Consider the following 17,638-nt stretch of genomic DNA (forward strand, 5'->3'; position numbering starts at 1 on the left):
CTTCTGGCCCTTCCTTGGACACTGTGCTAACTAACCTCCAAACGAGCTTCAATGCCATACAGCACTCCTTCCGTGGCCTCCAACTGTTCTTAAACGCTAGTAAAACCAAATGCATGCTTTCAACCGTTCGCTGCCCGCACCCGCCCGCCCGACTAGCATCACCACCCTGGACGGTTCCGACCTAGAATATGTGGACAAATATAAATGCCTAGGTGTCTGGCTAGACTGTAAACTCTCCTTCCAGACTCATATTAAACATCTCCAATCCAAAATCAAATCTAGAATCGGCTTTCTATTTCATAACAAAGCCTCCTTCACTCACGCCGCCAAACTTACCCTAGTAAAACTGACTATACTACCGATCCTCGACTTTGGGTATGTCATCTACAAAATAGCTTCCAACACTCTACTCAGCAAACTGGATACAGTCTATCACAGTGCCATCCGTTTTGTTACCAAATCACCTTATACCACCAACCACTGCGACCTGTATGCTCTAGTCGGCTGGCCCTCGCTACATATTTGTCGCCAGACCCACTGGCTCCAGGTCATCTATAAGTCTATGCTAGGTAAAGCTCCGCCTTATCTCAGTTCACTGGTCACGATAACAACACCCACCCGTAGCACACGTTCCAGCAGGTACAGTGCCTTGCGAAAGTATTCGGCCCCCTTGAACTTTGCGACCTTTTGCCACATTTCAGGCTTCAAACATAAAGATATAAAACTGTATTTTTTTGTGAAGAATCAACAACAAGTGGGACACAATCATGAAGTGGAACGACATTTATGGGATATATCAAACTTTTTTAACAAATCAAAAACTGAAAAATTGGGCGTGCAAAATTATTCAGCCCCCTTAAATTAATACTTTGTAGCGCCACCTTTTGCTGCGATTACAGCTGTAAGTCGCTTGGGGTATGTCTCTATCAGTTTTGCACATCGAGAGACTGAAATGTTTTCCCATTCCTCCTTGCAAAACAGCTCGAGCTCAGTGAGGTTGGATGGAGAGCATTTGTGAACAGCAGTTTTCAGTTCTTTCCACAGATTCTCGATTGGATTCAGGTCTGGACTTTGACTTGGCCATTCTAACACCTGGATATGTTTATTTTTGAACCATTCCATTGTAGATTTTGCTTTATGTTTTGGATCATTGTCTTGTTGGAAGACAAATCTCCGTCCCAGTCTCAGGTCTTTTTCAGACTCCATCAGGTTTTCTTCCAGAATGGTCCTGTATTTGGCTCCATCCATCTTCCCATCAATTTTAATCATCTTCCCTGTCCCTGCTGAAGAAAAGCAGGCCCAAACCATGATGCTGCCACCACCATGTTTGACAGTGGGCATGGTGTGTTCAGGGTGATGAGCTGTGTTGCTTTTACGCCAAACATAACGTTTTGCATTGTTGCCAAAAAGTTACATTTTGGTTTCATCTGACCAGAGCACCTTCTTCCACATGTTTGGTGTGTCTCCTAGGTGGCTTGTGGCAAACTTTAAACAACACTTTTTATGGATATCTTTAATTCTTGCTCCTACTTGAGACGCATATGTCCCAAGTAGGCACCTGGAAATGCAAATGCGCTACGCTAAATGCTAAATGTACTCGTTAAAACTCAAACCTTGATCAAAATTCACAAGCAGGGTATTGAATTAAAGCTACACTCGTTGTGAACCTAGCCAGCAAGTCAGATTTTTAAAATGCTTTTCGGCGAAAGCATCAGAAGCTATTATCTGATAGCATGCACCCCCCAAAATGCCAGCTCGACACGTAAACAACAGATTTTGCGATAGCCGGCGCTACCCAAAACGCAGAAATAAAATATAAAACATTCATTACCTTAGACGAGCTTCTTTCTTGGCACTCCTATATGCCCCATAAACATCACTATTGGGTCTTTTTTTAGTTTAAATCGGTCCATATATACCCAAAATAGCTTTGTATAGAAGTAGTGTCATTCAGAAAAATTCATCGTTTTTAAACGCTGCGTAATTTTTTAAAATTAAAAAAGTCGACGATAAACTTTCACAAAACACTTCGAAATCCTTTTGTAATCCAACTTTAGGTATTAGTAAACGTTTATAATCTATCAAAACGATTACAGGGCGATGTCTCTTCAATAGGTCCTCACTTCAACAACAATGCAATCTGATCTCTCGCTAAACTGCATCCGGGTGAAGACTGGAGAACTTGGGGTCAGACAGATGGATTTTCCAACAATTAATTCGATTGAAAATTAGTACAATGGCGCCATCGTGCGGAATCTGTAGATGGTGCAGGCAAATTCCCATTAAATTCTGTTCTCCTTTAACAACTGGTGGAAGTGACTTATGGAAATTATTTTTTGCTTTCAGAGAGCAGTTTTTCTTGCGTTTTTCAATGAAACACACGCTCTGTTATAGTCACAGCCGTGATTTAACCAGTTTTATAAACTTCAGAGTGTTTTCTATCCACACATACTAATCATATGCATATACTATATTCCTGGCATGAGTAGCAGGACGCTGAAAAGTTGCGCGATTTTTAACAGAATTTTCAAAAAAGGAGGGGGTAGGATGAAGAGGTTTAAGAAATGGCTTTCTTCTTGCCACTCTTCCATAAAGGCCAGATTTGTGCAATATACGACTGATTGTTGTCCTATGGACAGAGTCTCCCACCTCAGCTGTAGATCTCTGCAGTTCATCCAGAGTGATCATGGGCCTCTTGGCTGCATCTCTGATCAGTCTTCTCCTTGTATGAGCTGAAAGTTTAGAGGGACGGCCAGGTCTTGGTAGATTTGCAGTGGTCTGATACTCCTTCCATTTCAATATTATTGCTTGCACAGTGCTCCTTGGGATGTTTAAATCTTGGGAAATCTTTTTGTATCCAAATCCGGCTTTAAACTTCTTCACAACAGTATCTCGGACCTGCCTGGTGTGTTCCTTGTTCTTCATGATGCTCTCTGCGCTTTTGACGGACCTCTGAGACTATCACAGTGCAGGTGCATTTATACGGAGACTTGATTACACACAGGTGGATTGTATTTATCATCATTAGTCATTTAGGTCAACATTGGATCATTCAGAGATCCTCACTGAACTTCTGGAGAGAGTTTGCTGCACTGAAAGTAAAGGGGCTGAATAATTTTGCACGCCCAATTTTTCAGTTTTTGATTTGTTAAAAAAGTTTGAAATGTCCAATAAATGTCGTTCCACTTCATGATTGTGTCCCACTTGTTGTTGATTCTTCACAAAAAAATACAGTTTTATATCTTTATGTTTGAAGCCTGAAATGTGGCAAAAGGTCGCAAAGTTCAAGGGGGCCGAATACTTTCGCAAGGCACTGTATATCTCACTGATCATCCCCAAAGCCAACACCTCATTTGGCCACCTTTCCTTCCAGTTCTCTGCTGCCAGTGACTGGAACGAATTGCAAAAATCGCTGAAGTTGGAGACTTATTTCCCTCACCAACTTTAAACATCAACTATCTAAACAGCTAACCGATCGCTGCAGCTGTACATAGTCCATCTGTAAATAGCCCACTCAATCTACCTACCTCATGGGGGGGGGGGGGGGGGGCTGGCCAGCCGTTGAGAAATGCTTATTGAAATGTTTGATTATCATGGATTTATCGGTGGTGACCGTGTTACCTAGCCTCAGTGCAGTGGGCAGCTGGGAGGAGGTGCTCTTGTTCTCCATGGACTTTACAGTGTCCCAGAACTTTTTGGAGTTAGAGCTACAGGATGCAAATTTCTGCTTGAAAAAGATAGCCTTTGCTTTCCTGACTGACTGCGTGTATTGGTTCCTGACTTCCCTGAACAGTTGCATATCGCGGGGACTATTCGATGCTATTGCAGTCCGCCACAGGATGTTTTTGTGCTGGTCAAGGGCAGTCAGGTCTGAAGTGAACCAAGGGCTATCTATATCTGTTCTTAGTTCTGCATTTTATTAATGGGGCATACTTATCTAAGATGGTGAGGAAATTACTTTTAAAGAATGACCAGGCATCCTCGACTGATGGGATGAGGTCAATATCCTTCCAGGATACCCGGGCCAGGTCGATTAGAAAGGCTTGCTCGCAGAAGTGTTTTAGGGAGCATTTGACAGTGATGAGGGGTGGACGTTTGACCGCAGACCCATAGCAGATACAGGCAATGAGGCAGTGATCGCTGAGATCCTGATTGAAAACAGCGGTGGTGTATTTGGAGGGCAAGTTGGTCAGGATATTGTCTATGAGGGTGCCCATGTTTACGGATTTAGGGTTGTACCTGGTGGGTTCCTTGATGATTTTTGTGAGATTGAGGGCATCTTGCTTAGATTGTAGGACTGCCGGGGTGTTAAGCATATCCCAGTTTAGGTCACCAAACAGAACAAACTCTGAAGCTAGATGGGGGGCGATCAATTCACAAATGGTGCCCAGGGCACAGCTGGGAGCGGAGGGGGGTCGATAGCAGGCGGCAACAGTGAGAGACTTATTTCTGGAGAGATTAATTTTTTTAATTAGAAGTTCGAACTGTTTGGGTATAGACCTGAAAAGTATGACAAAACTTTGCAGGCAATCTCTGCAGTAGATTGCAACTCCTCCCCCTTTGGCAGTTCTTTCTTGACGGAAAAGGTTGTAGTTGGGTATGGAAATCTCAGAATTGTTGGTGGCCTTCCTAAGCCAGGATTCAGACACGGCAAGGACATCAGGGTTGGCGGAGTGTTGTAAAGCCGTGAGTAAAACCAACTTCAGGAGGAGGCTTCTGATGCTAACATGCATGAAACCAAGGCTTTTTTGATCACAGAAGTCAACAAATGAGGGTGCCTGGGGACACGCAGGTCCTGGGTTTACCTCCACATCACCCAAGGAACAGAGGATTAGTAGGATGAGGGTACGACTAAAGGCTATCGAAACTGGTCACCTAGAGCGTTGGGGACAAAGTATAAAAGGAGCAGATTTCTGGGCGTGGTAGAAGAGATTCAGGGTATAATGTGCAGACGGGTATGGTGGGGTGCGGGTACAGCGGAGGTAAGCCCAGTCACTGAGTGATGATAAGAGAGGTTGTATCTCTGGACATGCTGGTTATAATGGGTGAGGTCACCGCATGTGTAGAAGGTGGGACAAAGGAGGTATCAGAGGTATGATGAGTGGAACTAGGGGCTCCATTGTAAACTAAAACAATGATAACTAACCTAAACAACAGTATACAAGGCATATTGACATTTGAGAGAGACATACAGCAAAGCATAAAGTAATCACAAGTGTTGATTGGGAGAGCTAGCTAAGACAACAACGGGTAAGACAACAGCTAATCAGCTAAAACAACAACAACAGGTAAAATGGCGATGAATGGGCAGAGAGGGTCGGTTAACTACACACAGAGCCTGAGTTCACGGCTGGGGCCGACAGATAAACAAAAAATAAACAGAATGGAGTACCGTGATTAATGGACAGTCCAGCAGACATCATCTATGTAGCCAAGTGATCATTGGGTGCAGGGGGCAGCAATAGATGGAACAGGGAAGCCGTGGAGTAGTCGCTACTAAGCTAGCATGCGGGCGACACGGCGTTTAAAGTTAATAGCCTGGGGCTAGTAGAAGCGTCTGCTCCGACGTCCGACGGAGGCCGGTTGAAGGCACAGCGGATGGAGTATTCGTCGGCATACCAGCCGTGGTGGTGCGGCGGGGCGCCGTGTTGACAAAGGATCCAAGCCAGATGGCGAAAGAGGTATTGTAGTTGTGGTCATTTTGATTGCTAGCCGGGAGATGCGCCTGGCTCACGGCTAACTGGTGCTAGCTTCGGGGCAGGGGCGTTAGCCACTATAGCCTGAAGGTATCATTGAATTAAAATGGAAAAGAGATTGAAAATAAAATTGAAATATATACAAAGAAGACGAAAAATACAAAAGTACACGAGAGGACGAACAAAACACGTCTGCATTGCTACGCCACAGGACTCCCGAGACTCATCTGAAGGTCCCATGGTACCAGTTGAAAAAATGTATCGAAGTACAGTACCATTCAAAAGTTTTTCTTTATTTTTACTATTTTCTACATTATAGAATAATAGTGAAGGCAAAGCTGTCATCAAGGCAAAGGGTGGCTATTTGAAGAAGCTCAAATAGAAAATATATTTTGATTTGTTTACAACTTTTTTGATTACTACATGATTTCATATGTGTTATTTCATAGTTTTGATATCTTCAATATTATTCTACAATAAGTGTTCTAAAACTTTTGACCGGTAGTGTATGTGTTTTGGCTTTTCAACCTCTGCCATATTGTGGATTCAGAGCTATTGATTCAAATAGAACTCAGAGGGTTTTCTTTAATGGAAGCTTCTCTAATGTCAAACATGTAAAGCGTGGTGTACCGCAGGCCAGCTCACTGGGCCCTCTACTCTTTACATTTTTACCAATGATCTGCTACTGGCATTAAACAAAGCATGTGTGTCCATGTATGCTGATGATTCAACCATATACGCATCAGCAACCACAGCTATTGAAGTCACTTAACAAAGAGTTGCAGTCTGTTTTGGAATTGGTGGACAGTCATAAATTGGTCCTGAAAATCTCTAAAACTAAGAGCATTGTATTTGGTACAAATCATTCCCTAAGTTCTAGACCTCAGCTGAATCTGGCAATGAATGGTGTGGCTGTTGAACAAGTTGAGGATACTAAATTACTTGGTTACCTTAGTTTGTAAACTGTCATGGTCAAAACATATAGAACCAATGGTTGTAAAGATGAGGAGAGATCTGTCCGTAATAAATATATGCTCTGCTTTTTTGACACCATACTCCACAAAGCAAGTCCTGTGAGCTCTAGTCTTATCTTATCTTGATTATTGTCCAGTCATATGCAACTGGCCCAGAACAGAGTAGCACATCTTGCTCTTCATTGTAATCAGAGGGCTAATATTACTATGCATGCCAGTAAGGGGTGAGGAAAGACTGACTGCATCGCTTCTTGTTTTACAAGAAACATTGTGTTGGGAATTCCAAATGGTTTGCATAATCAACTTACACACATCACTGACACACACACTTACCCCTACCAGTCATGCCACCAGGGGTCTTTTCACAGTCCCCAGGTCCAGAACAAATTCCAGGAAACATACAGTACTATACAGCCCCACGATTGCACGGAACTCCCTTCCATCTCGTATAACATAAGTAAACAGCAAACCTGTTTTCAAAAAGCAAATAAAGCACAACGCCTCTCCCCCGTGTGGCCTACTTTTTGTGTGCATGTACTGACGTGTATGTGTAACTGAGACAGGCACACTACATTATGTTTTTAAATGTATGTAAAGTGTCAAAGATTTTGTCTGTAATGTCTTTTTTGTAATGTGTCAGACCCCAGTAAGACTAGCTGTCACCATTCCTCTCACCCATCCTCTAACAGACTAATGGGGATCCCAATAAAAAATCAAGTAAAAAATGTAATAAAAATTCCATACAGCCATGTTCCTAGCTCATGTTCTACACCCTATAATGGTGTGATTTATCTGTGTATCACAGAGCCAGAATGTACATTGTCCTCACTCCCCCAGTCCTCACACCCATCCTCTAATAGAGCTTTAGTCCAGTGCCAGGAGCCAGGAGTGTGATGGAAATTGCTATAGATTAGTGTGCTGGCCACCAGCAAGCAGCGCATTCAATATTTATACTGTTATCATGTTTATTTGTTTGTCATCCCATTTCTAATTTACGAATTCCATTTCAAGTCTGCTGCTATCTGAATTGCATTAGGTGGCTGTTTTATCTTCTCAAGTTAATTACATTCCACGAACTGAAGTGGCAAATAAGTGCCAAGTGTGTGTTACACAGAGTGGAAAAGGAGAACTCCAGTGGCTATAAGAGTCAGGCTGGTTCCCAGATTTGCCCTCTACAAGATCATCAGCAGACTCCATCACTTTCATCTACCATCCTCTGACCAGCTCTCTCCGCTCAAGCCATGAACTGACCCTCTCCATCTTCGGCGGATGCAGCTTTCAAAGAGTTGGTTGACCTGTCACGATATATTGCTTGTTTGTTTTTTTGCTCTTGAAGTGCTTTGAGATTCTATGAAAAGCGCTATAGAATAAATGGAGGTACAAATGTTGGATCTTAATTGTACATATATTGTCACAGCTAAATAATCCTGTAGCAACAAGATTTGAATGTTTTATTAGCTAGCCAAAGGTAGGCTACATGAAAAATGCAATACTGTTAATATAACCGTGTGTTGGTTTGGATTTTCAGGGAATTTATGTAAATCACGAAGCTCATCTGCATTTCCTGCGGGGTACCAAAAGAGTGATCAAATTAAGATCCTACATCTGTACCTGCTCATTTGCCAAATGTAACAGCAAACTATTGGAGAATTTATTGTGGAAGGGTGGATTGCTGAAGGAGATAATTTGAAGGGCAATTCCAACACTTTTCAACCTCTTATTCATTATCTCCAGCACCATACCAGTGACTATATCCACTATATATACAAAAGTATGTGGACACCCCTTCAAATGAATGGATTTGGTTATTTCAGCCACACCCATTGCAGACAGGTGTATAAAATAGAGCACACAGCCATGCAATCTCCATAGCTAAACATTAGCAGTGGATTGGCCTTACTGAAAAGCTCAGTGACTTTCAACATAGCACTGTCATAAGATGCCACCTTTCCAACAAGTCAGTTTATCAAATTTCTGCCCTGCTAGAGCTGCCCCGGTCAACTGTAAGTGCTGTTATTCTGTATTGGAAACGTCTACGAGCAACAACGGCTCAGCTGTGAAGTGGTAGAGCACACAAGCTCACAGAATGGGACGTCCGAGTGCTGAAGCGCGTAGTGCGTAAAAATCATCTGTCCTCGGTTGCAACACTCACTACCGAGTTCCAAACTACCTCTGGAAGCAACATCAACACAAGAACTGTTTGTCGGGAGCTTATTGAAATGAGTTTCCATGGCCTAAGATCACCATGCGCAATGCAAAGTGTTGGAGAGCTAGCAACCATTGGACTCTGGAGCAGTGGAAACGCGTTCTCTGGAGTGATGAATCACACTTCACTATCTGCTGGTCCAACGGACAAAGCTGGGTTTGGCGGATGCCAGGAGAACTCTACCTGCCCCAATACATAGTGCCAACTGTAAAGTTTGGTGGAGGAGGAATAATGGTCTGGGGCTGTTTTTCATGGTTCGTTTTAGGCCCCTTAGTTCCAGTGAAGGGAAATATTAACGCTACAGTATACAAAGACATTCTAGATTATTATGTGCTTCCAACTTCGTGGCAACAGTTTGGGGAAGGACCAATCCTGTTTCAGCATGACATTGCCTCTGTGCACAAAGCGAGGTCCATACGGAAATGGTTTGTCGAGATTGGTGTGGAAGAACTTGAGTGGCCTGCACAGAGCCCTGACCTCAACCCCATCAAACACCTTTGGGATGAATTGGAACACAGACTGCGAGCCAGCGCTAAACGCTCAACATTAGTGCCCGACCTCACTGATGAGCTTGTGGATGAATGGAAACAAGTCCCAGCATCAATGTTCCAACATCTAGTGGAAAGCCTTCCTCCCAGAAGAGTGAAGGCTGTTATAGCAGCAAAGGGGGACCAACTCCATATTAATGCCCATGATTTTGGAATTAGATGTTCGACGACCCAGTGTCCAGATTTCTTTGGTCGTGTAGTGTATGTGAAACGGTACATTTCTATGATCTGTGAACGTTGAGAAGAAAGATTCCCCCCCCCCAAAAAAATGCTTCTCTGTGACATCACATTAAAAGTTTGTTTTTCTATGATGTTCAAAACCAGTAACAAGTTACTGCTCTCCTCATCACTGCAAAGCTCAAGTGTTTGAAATTCCCTTTTTTTACTGTTTGAACTTTCGATGATGTCATCAGGTATAAACTTTTTTTTTAAATGTTCTTCTACAAAACAAAGACATGCCCCATTTCACATATGTAGACGTTGGTATTGTGCTGGACATAATAAAAATGAGGTTGAAAAGTGGTGGAATTGCCCATTTAAGGGTTTATTGAGGAGCATACATGATGAGAATATCACCTTCCATCATTCTGCATTGTCTATTTGATAAATGTGTGTGTCTTGATTTTCTGAAAAGAATTCCATCCACATTCACACCCACCTTGATATCTCCTTATTATCTCAACAAATTAAATGAATGTTCAGATTACAAACTGTTTTGTATATGTCTAGGATTCTTGTTTATACTCTTTGCTATCGAACTGCAGGTGGTTACTTAGTCGTTTTATGTCTATGATTGAATTCATATTTATTCTGTGTATGTCTATCATATATAGCCTTCAAATGCAGGCTTTTTATTACTTAAAGTCCAGCCAACACCATTTTACCCCTTATGGTAATAAAACCATGAAACTCTTTCAAGTCAGAGACTTGAAAGGGGGGCCCCTGGTGAGAGCTATAGATCGTACTCTATCCTGCAATGTATTCTATTAGGGAAAACTCTATCTCCATTCTAGAGGGAATTCTAATAGTACTACCACAGCCCAAATTTTTAAGATTAGGGTTGATTTATGAGGAGATCAAAAAGACAGATAAAAGGAGTTATTGTTACTAGGTTGCTGTCCCATATTCACCTACCCCATAATTGACAGTATTACTGGAGTAAAGTTAATTGATTTCTTGGTTGAATTTCCCACAAGGCCATTGATTAGCTGAATCTCGGCTCTCAGAGGAGAAGCTAATACACTGACACACATGTTCACACACACATCCAGCATTCATTGACATTCAGCTCTGATCCCAAATCTAATTTGAAAGCTTTTGCCCCAGGATGTGGTGTTGAGAACGTTCTATCAAGTTAGTACAAATGATCTCTTAAAACTGATCTTTTCGCAAATAAATTAATGTTGGATATTTTTTTGGTTAAACCCAACAGATGTTTAATGAATTTTAGTACTACATTTCAATTAACCTCTGCTCTAGTTTAAATTAATCTACACAGACCTTTGCATCAAATCTGTACTACTAATTTTCTATTGGAAATGACCTCTGTTTTTAATGAATAAATAAGTTCACTATTGAATTAAGGATATCATTTGATAAATGTTCTTCTCAAAATTCAACGATAATTTCCCCCAAATTAATGAATCAGCTATTCATTCATTTAAAGTATTCTTGAATGTAGTTCTCTTAGAAAAGTCAATACATTTTGACAGTGCAAAGTGTAATGTGTTTGCTACTCCACCGACAGTTCTTGAAATTATTCAATTTTCCATCACTAATGATGAATAATATATTCCTCACTTAAGTTATGTGAAATGTTGTGATATTGCTTTTCACATGTTTATATTTGTCATGGGAACTAGTCGGCGGCAGGTAGCCTAGCGTTTAGAGCGTTGGGCCAGTAACCGAAAGGTCGCTGGTTTGAATACTCCAGTCGATAAGGTGAAAAATCATGCTGTGCCCTTGAGCAAGGCACTTAACCCGAATTTGCTCCAGGGCTGCCATATGGGTGACCCTGTAAAACAACACATTTCACTGCACCTATCTTTATCCTTATTCACATCCCTGAGTCAATGCTTTGTAGAAGGACCTTAGGCAGCGATTACAGCTGGGAGTCTTTCTAGGTATGTCTCTAAGATTTTCCCATTATTCCTTTCAAAATTATTCAAGCTCTGTCAAATTGGTTGTTGATAATTTCTAGACAACCATTTTTAGGTCTTGCCATAGATTTCCAAGGAGATTTAAGTCAAATGTGTAACTCAGCCACTCAGTAACATCCACTGTCTTTTTGGTACTGTAAGCAACTCCAATGTAGATTTGGCCTTGTGTTTTAGGTTATTGTCCTGTTGAAAGGTTAATTCATTTCCCAGTGTCTGGTGGAAAGCAGACTGAACCAAGTTTTCCTCTAGGATTTTGCCTGTGCTGAGCTTCATTCCGGTTATTTTTTATCCCCAAAAAACTCCCCAGTCAATATTGATTACAAGCATACCCATAACATGATGCAGCCACCACTCTGCCTGAAAATATAGAGAGTGGTATTCAGTAATGTGTTGTTTGATTTTCCCCAAACATAAAACTTTGTATTCTAGACAAAAAGCTTTGCCAGACTTTTTTGCAGTATTACTTTAGTGCCTTGTTGCAAACAGGATGCATGTTTTTGAATATGTGTATTCTGTTCAGGCTTCCTTCTTTGCCCTCTGTCAATTAGGTTAGTATTTTGGAGTACAGTACCTACAAAGTTGTTGATCCATTCTCAGGTTTCTCCTATCACAGCCATTAAACTCTGTAACTGTTTGAAAGTCATCATTGACCTCATGGTGAAATCCCAGAGTTGTTTCCTTCCTCTCGGGCATTTGAGTTAGAAAGGATGCCTGTAACTTTGTAGTGACTGGGTGTATTGATACACCATCCAAAAATGTCATTAATAACTTAACCATGCTCAAAGGGATATTCAATGTTTGTTTTTTTAAACCAATCTACCAATAGGTGCCCTTCATTACAATGTATTAGAAAACCTCAATGGTCTTGGCGGATGAATGTGTGTTTGAAAATCAATGCTCTGAGGGATCTTACAGATAATTGTATGTGTGGGGTACGGAGATGGAGTAGTCATTCATAAATCATGTTAAACACTATAAATGCACAAAGAGTGAGCCTATGCAACCTAATATGTTTACTCCTGAACTTACAGTATTTAGGCTTGCAATAACAAAGGGATTGAATACTTATTGACTCAAGACATTTCAGCTTTTCATTTTAATTCATCTCTAAGCATTTCTAAAATAATTCCACTTTGACATTATGAAAGAAAAATCTCTATTTAATCCATTTCAAATTCAGTGTGTAACACAAGATAATGTGGAAAAAGTCCAGGGGTGTGAATAGTTTCTGAAGGCACTGGAACGCAGACTGCTAGCCAGGCCAAATGGCCCAACATAAGTGCCCAAACACCCTAATGCTCTTGTGGCTGAATGGAAGCATGTCCCCACAGCAATGTTCCTATATCTAGTGGAAAGCCTTCCCAGAAGAGTGGAGGCTGTTATAGCAGCAAAGGGGGGACCAACTCCATATGAATGCCCATGATTTTAGAATGAGATGTTCGGCGAGCAGGTGTCCACATACTTTTGATCATGCAGTTTATATATAACGTCTAAAAGTTTGGGGTCACTTAGAAATGTTCTTGTTTTTGAAAGAAAAGCAATTTTTTGTCCATTCAAATAACATCAAATGGATCAGAAATACAGTGTCAACATTGTTAATGTTGTGATTATGATTTTTCAACGCCGATACCGATACCGATTATTGGAGGACCAAAAAAAGCCAATACCGATTAAATCGGACAATTTTGATATATATATTTGGAATAATGACAATTGCAACAATACTGAATGAACACTTTAATTTTTACTTAGTATAATACATAAATAAAATACATTTAGTCTCAAATAAATAACGGAACATGTTCAATTTGGTTTAAATATTGCAAAAACACAGTGTTGGAGAAGAAAGTAAAAGTGGAATATGTTCCATGTAAGAAAGCTAACGTTTAAGTTCCTTGCTCAGAACATGAGAACATATGAAAGTTGGTGGTTCCTTTTAATATGAGTCTTCAATATTCCCAGGTAAGAAGTTTTAGGTTGAAGTTATTATAGGGATATTAGGACTATTTCTCTCTATACCATTTGTATTTCATATACCTTTGACTTTTGCATGTTCTTATAGGCACTTTAGTATTGCCAGCCTAATCTCGGTAGTTGATAGGCTTGAAGTCATAAACAGCTCAATGCTTGAAGCACAGAGAAGAGCTGCTGGCAAACGCACGGAAGTGCTGTTTGAATGAATGCTTACGAGCCTGCTGCTGCCTACCACCGCTCAGTCAGACTGCTCTGTCAAATAACTAATCATGGACTTAATTATAATATAATAAACACACAGAAATATGAGCCTCAGGTCATTAATATGGTCAAATCTGGAAACTATCATTTTGAAAAAACAAAATGTTTATTCTTTCAGTGAAATACAGAACCGTTCGGTATTTTATCTAACAGGTAGCAAGTCTAAATATTGCTGTTACATTACACAACCTTCAATGTTATGTCATAATTATGTAAAAGTCTGGCAAATTAATTATGTTCTTTGTTAGGAAGAAATGGTCTTCACACAGTTTGCAACGAGCCAGGTGGCCCAAACTACTGCATATACCCTGACTCTGCTAGCACAGAACGCAAGAGAAGTGACACAATTTCCCTAGTTAAAAGAAATTCATGATAGCAGGCAATATTAACTAAATATGCAGGTTTAAAAATATATACTTGTGTGTTGACTTTAAGCAAGGCATTGATGTTTATGGTTAGGTAAACATTGATGCAACGACAGTGCTTTTTTCACGAATGTGCTTGTTAAATCATCACCCGTTTGGCAAAGTAGGCTGTGATTCGATGATAAATTAACAGGCACCACAATGATTATACAGTATGCAACGCAGGACAAGCTAGATAAACTAGTAATATCATCAACCATGTGTAGTTTACTCGTGATTATGTTAAGATTTATAGTTTTTTACAAGATAAGTTTAATGCTAGCTAGAAACTTACCTTGGCTCCTTGCTGCAATTGCGTAACAGATGGGCAGTCTCCTCGTGGAGTGCATTGTAATCGGCCATAATTGGCATCCAAAAATGCCAATTACACATTGTTATGAAAACTTGAAATCGGTCCTAATTAATTGGCCATGCCGGTCGACCTCTACTGGAAACAGTTGATTTGTTATGGTATATCTACAGAAGCGTACAGAGGCCCGTTGTCTGTGTTCCAATGGCACATTGTGTTAGTTAATCCAAGTTTATCATTTTACAAGGCTAATTGATCATTAGAAAACCCTTTTGTAATTATTCTCCACAGCTGAAAACTGTTGTTATGATTAAAGAAGCAATAAAACTGGCCTTCTTTAGACTAGTTGAGTATCTGGAGCATCAGCGTTTGTGGGTTCGATAACAGGCTCAAAATGGCCAGAAACGAATAACTTTCTTCTGAAACTCGTCAGTCTATTCTTGTTCTGAGAAATTAAGGCTATTCCATGCGAGGAATTGCCAAGAAACTGAGTATCTCGTACAACGCTGTGTACTACTCCCTTCACAGAACAGGGCAAACTGGCCCTAACCAGAACAGAAAGAGGAGTGGGAGGCCCAGGTGCACAACTGAGCAAGAGGACAAGTACATTAGTGTGTCTAGTTTGGGAAACAGACGCCGCACAAGTCCTCAACTGGCATCTTCAATAAATAGCACCCGCAAAGCACCAGTCTCAACGTCAACAGTGAAGAGGAGACTCAGGGATGCTAGCCTTCTAGACAGAGTTCTTCTGTCCAGTGTCTGTGTTATTTTGCCCCATCTTAATCTTTTCTTTTTATTTGCCAGTCTGCGATATGGTCTAATGTCCATTGCTTGTGTTTCTTGGCCCAGCAAGTCTCTTTTTCTTATTGGTGTCCTTTAGTAGTGGTTTCTTTGCAGCTATTTGACCATGAAGGCCTGATTCACACAGTCTCCTCTAAACAGTTGATGTTGAGATGTGTCTGTTACTTGAACTCTGTGATGCATTTATTTGGGCTACAATTTCTGAGGCTGGTAACTCTAATGAACTTATCCTCTGCAGCAGAGGTAACTCTGGGTCTTCCTTTATTGTGGCGGTCCACATGAGAGACAGTTTCATCATTGCGCTTCATGGTTTTTGCGACTGCACTTGAAGAAACGTTCAAAGTTCTTGAAATGATCCGTATTGACTGAGCTTCATGTCTTCAAGTAATGGGAAATGGAGGCACAGCCGCGAACTTCCCAGTGACACGAGCCTACCAGATTAGCTAAATTACTTCTATGCTCGCTTCGAGGCAAGTAACACTGAAACAGGCATGAAAGCACCAGCTGTTCTGGACAACTGTGTGATCATTCTCTGTGTAGCTGATGTGAGTAAGACCTTTAAACAGGTCAACATTCACAAGGCCACATGGCCAGATGGATTATCAGGACGTGTACTTGGAGTATGCGATGATCAACTGGCAAGTATCTTCACTGACATTTTCAACCTGTCCCTGACTGAGTCTGGAATACCAATATGTTTCAGGCAGACCACCACAGTCCCTGTGCCCAAGTAGACTAAGGTAACCTGCCTAAATGACTACTGAACTGTAGCACTCTGTCTGTAGCCATGAAGTGCTTTGAAAGGTTGGTCATGGCTCACATCAACACCATTATCCCAGAAACCCTAGACCCACTCCAATTTGCATACCACCCTAACAGTTCCACAGATGATGCAATCTCTATTGAACTCCACACTGCCCTTTCCTACCTGGACAAAAGGAACACCTATGTGAGAATGCTATTCATTGACTACAGCTCAGCGTTCAACACCATAGTGCCCTTAAAGCTCATCACTAAGCTAAGGACCCTGGAACTAAACACCTCCCTCTGCAACTGGATTCTAGACTTTCTGATGGGCTGCCCCCAGGTGGTAAGGGTAGGTAACAACACATCCGCCATGCTGATCCTCAACATGAGGGCTCCTCAGGGGTGCGTGTTCAGTCCCGTCCTGTACTCCCTGTTCACTCATGACTGCATGGCCAGGCACGACTCCAACACCATCATTAAGTTTGCCGATGACACAACAGTGGTAGACCTGATCACCGACAACGATGAGACAGCCTATAGGGAGGAGGTCAGAGACCTGTGGTGCCAGGACAACAACCTCTCCCTCAACGTGATCAAGACAAAGGAGATGATTGTGGACTACAGGAAAGGAGGACAGAGCACGTCCCCATTCTCATCGACAGAGCTGTAGTGGAGCAGGTTGAGAGCTTCAAATTCCTGGGTGTTCACATCACCAACAAACTGTCATCCCCCCCAGGAGACTGAAAAGATGTGGCATAGGTCCTCAGATCCTCAAAAGGTTCTACAGCTGCACCATCGAGAGCATTCTGACTGGTTGCCTCACTGCCCGGTATGGCAACTGCTCAGCCTCCGACCGCAAGGCACTACAGAGTGTAGTGCGTACGGCCCAGTACATCACTGGGGCTAAGCTTCCTGCTATCCAGGACCTCTATACCAGGCTGTGTCAGAGGAATGCCCTAAATACGATCAAAGACTCCATCCACCCTAATCATAGACTGTTCTCTGTGCTAAGGCATGGCAAGCAGTACCGGAGCGCCAAGTCTACGTCCAAAAGACTTCTCATCAGCTTCTACCCCAAGCCATAAGACTCCTGAACAGCTAATCAAATGGCTACCCAGACTATTATCATTTCCTCCCCCCTCTTTTACGCTGCTGCTACTCTCTGTTTGTTATCTATGCATAGTCACTTTAATTTTACCTACATGTACGTATTACCTCAATTACCTCGACTAACCGGTGCCCCCACACATTGACTCTGCACCAGTACCCCCTGTATATATAGCCTCGCTATTGTTATTTTACTGCTGCTCTTTAATTATTTGTTACTGTTATTTATTATTTTTTACTCATCTATTTTTTACTTTACACTTATTTTTTCTTAAAACTGCGTTGTTGGTTAAAAGGGCTTGTAAGTAATTTGGCGCATGCAACAAATACAATTTGATTTGATGGGCTGTTGTTTCTCTTTGCTAATTTTAGCCGATCTTGCCATAATATGGACTTGGTCCTTTACCAAATAGGGCTATTTTCTGTATACCACCCCTACCTTGTCACAACA

The sequence above is a fragment of the Oncorhynchus clarkii genome, chromosome 4 (genome assembly GCF_045791955.1).
Source record: "Oncorhynchus clarkii lewisi isolate Uvic-CL-2024 chromosome 4, UVic_Ocla_1.0, whole genome shotgun sequence".
NCBI lineage: Eukaryota > Metazoa > Chordata > Actinopteri > Salmoniformes > Salmonidae > Oncorhynchus > Oncorhynchus clarkii.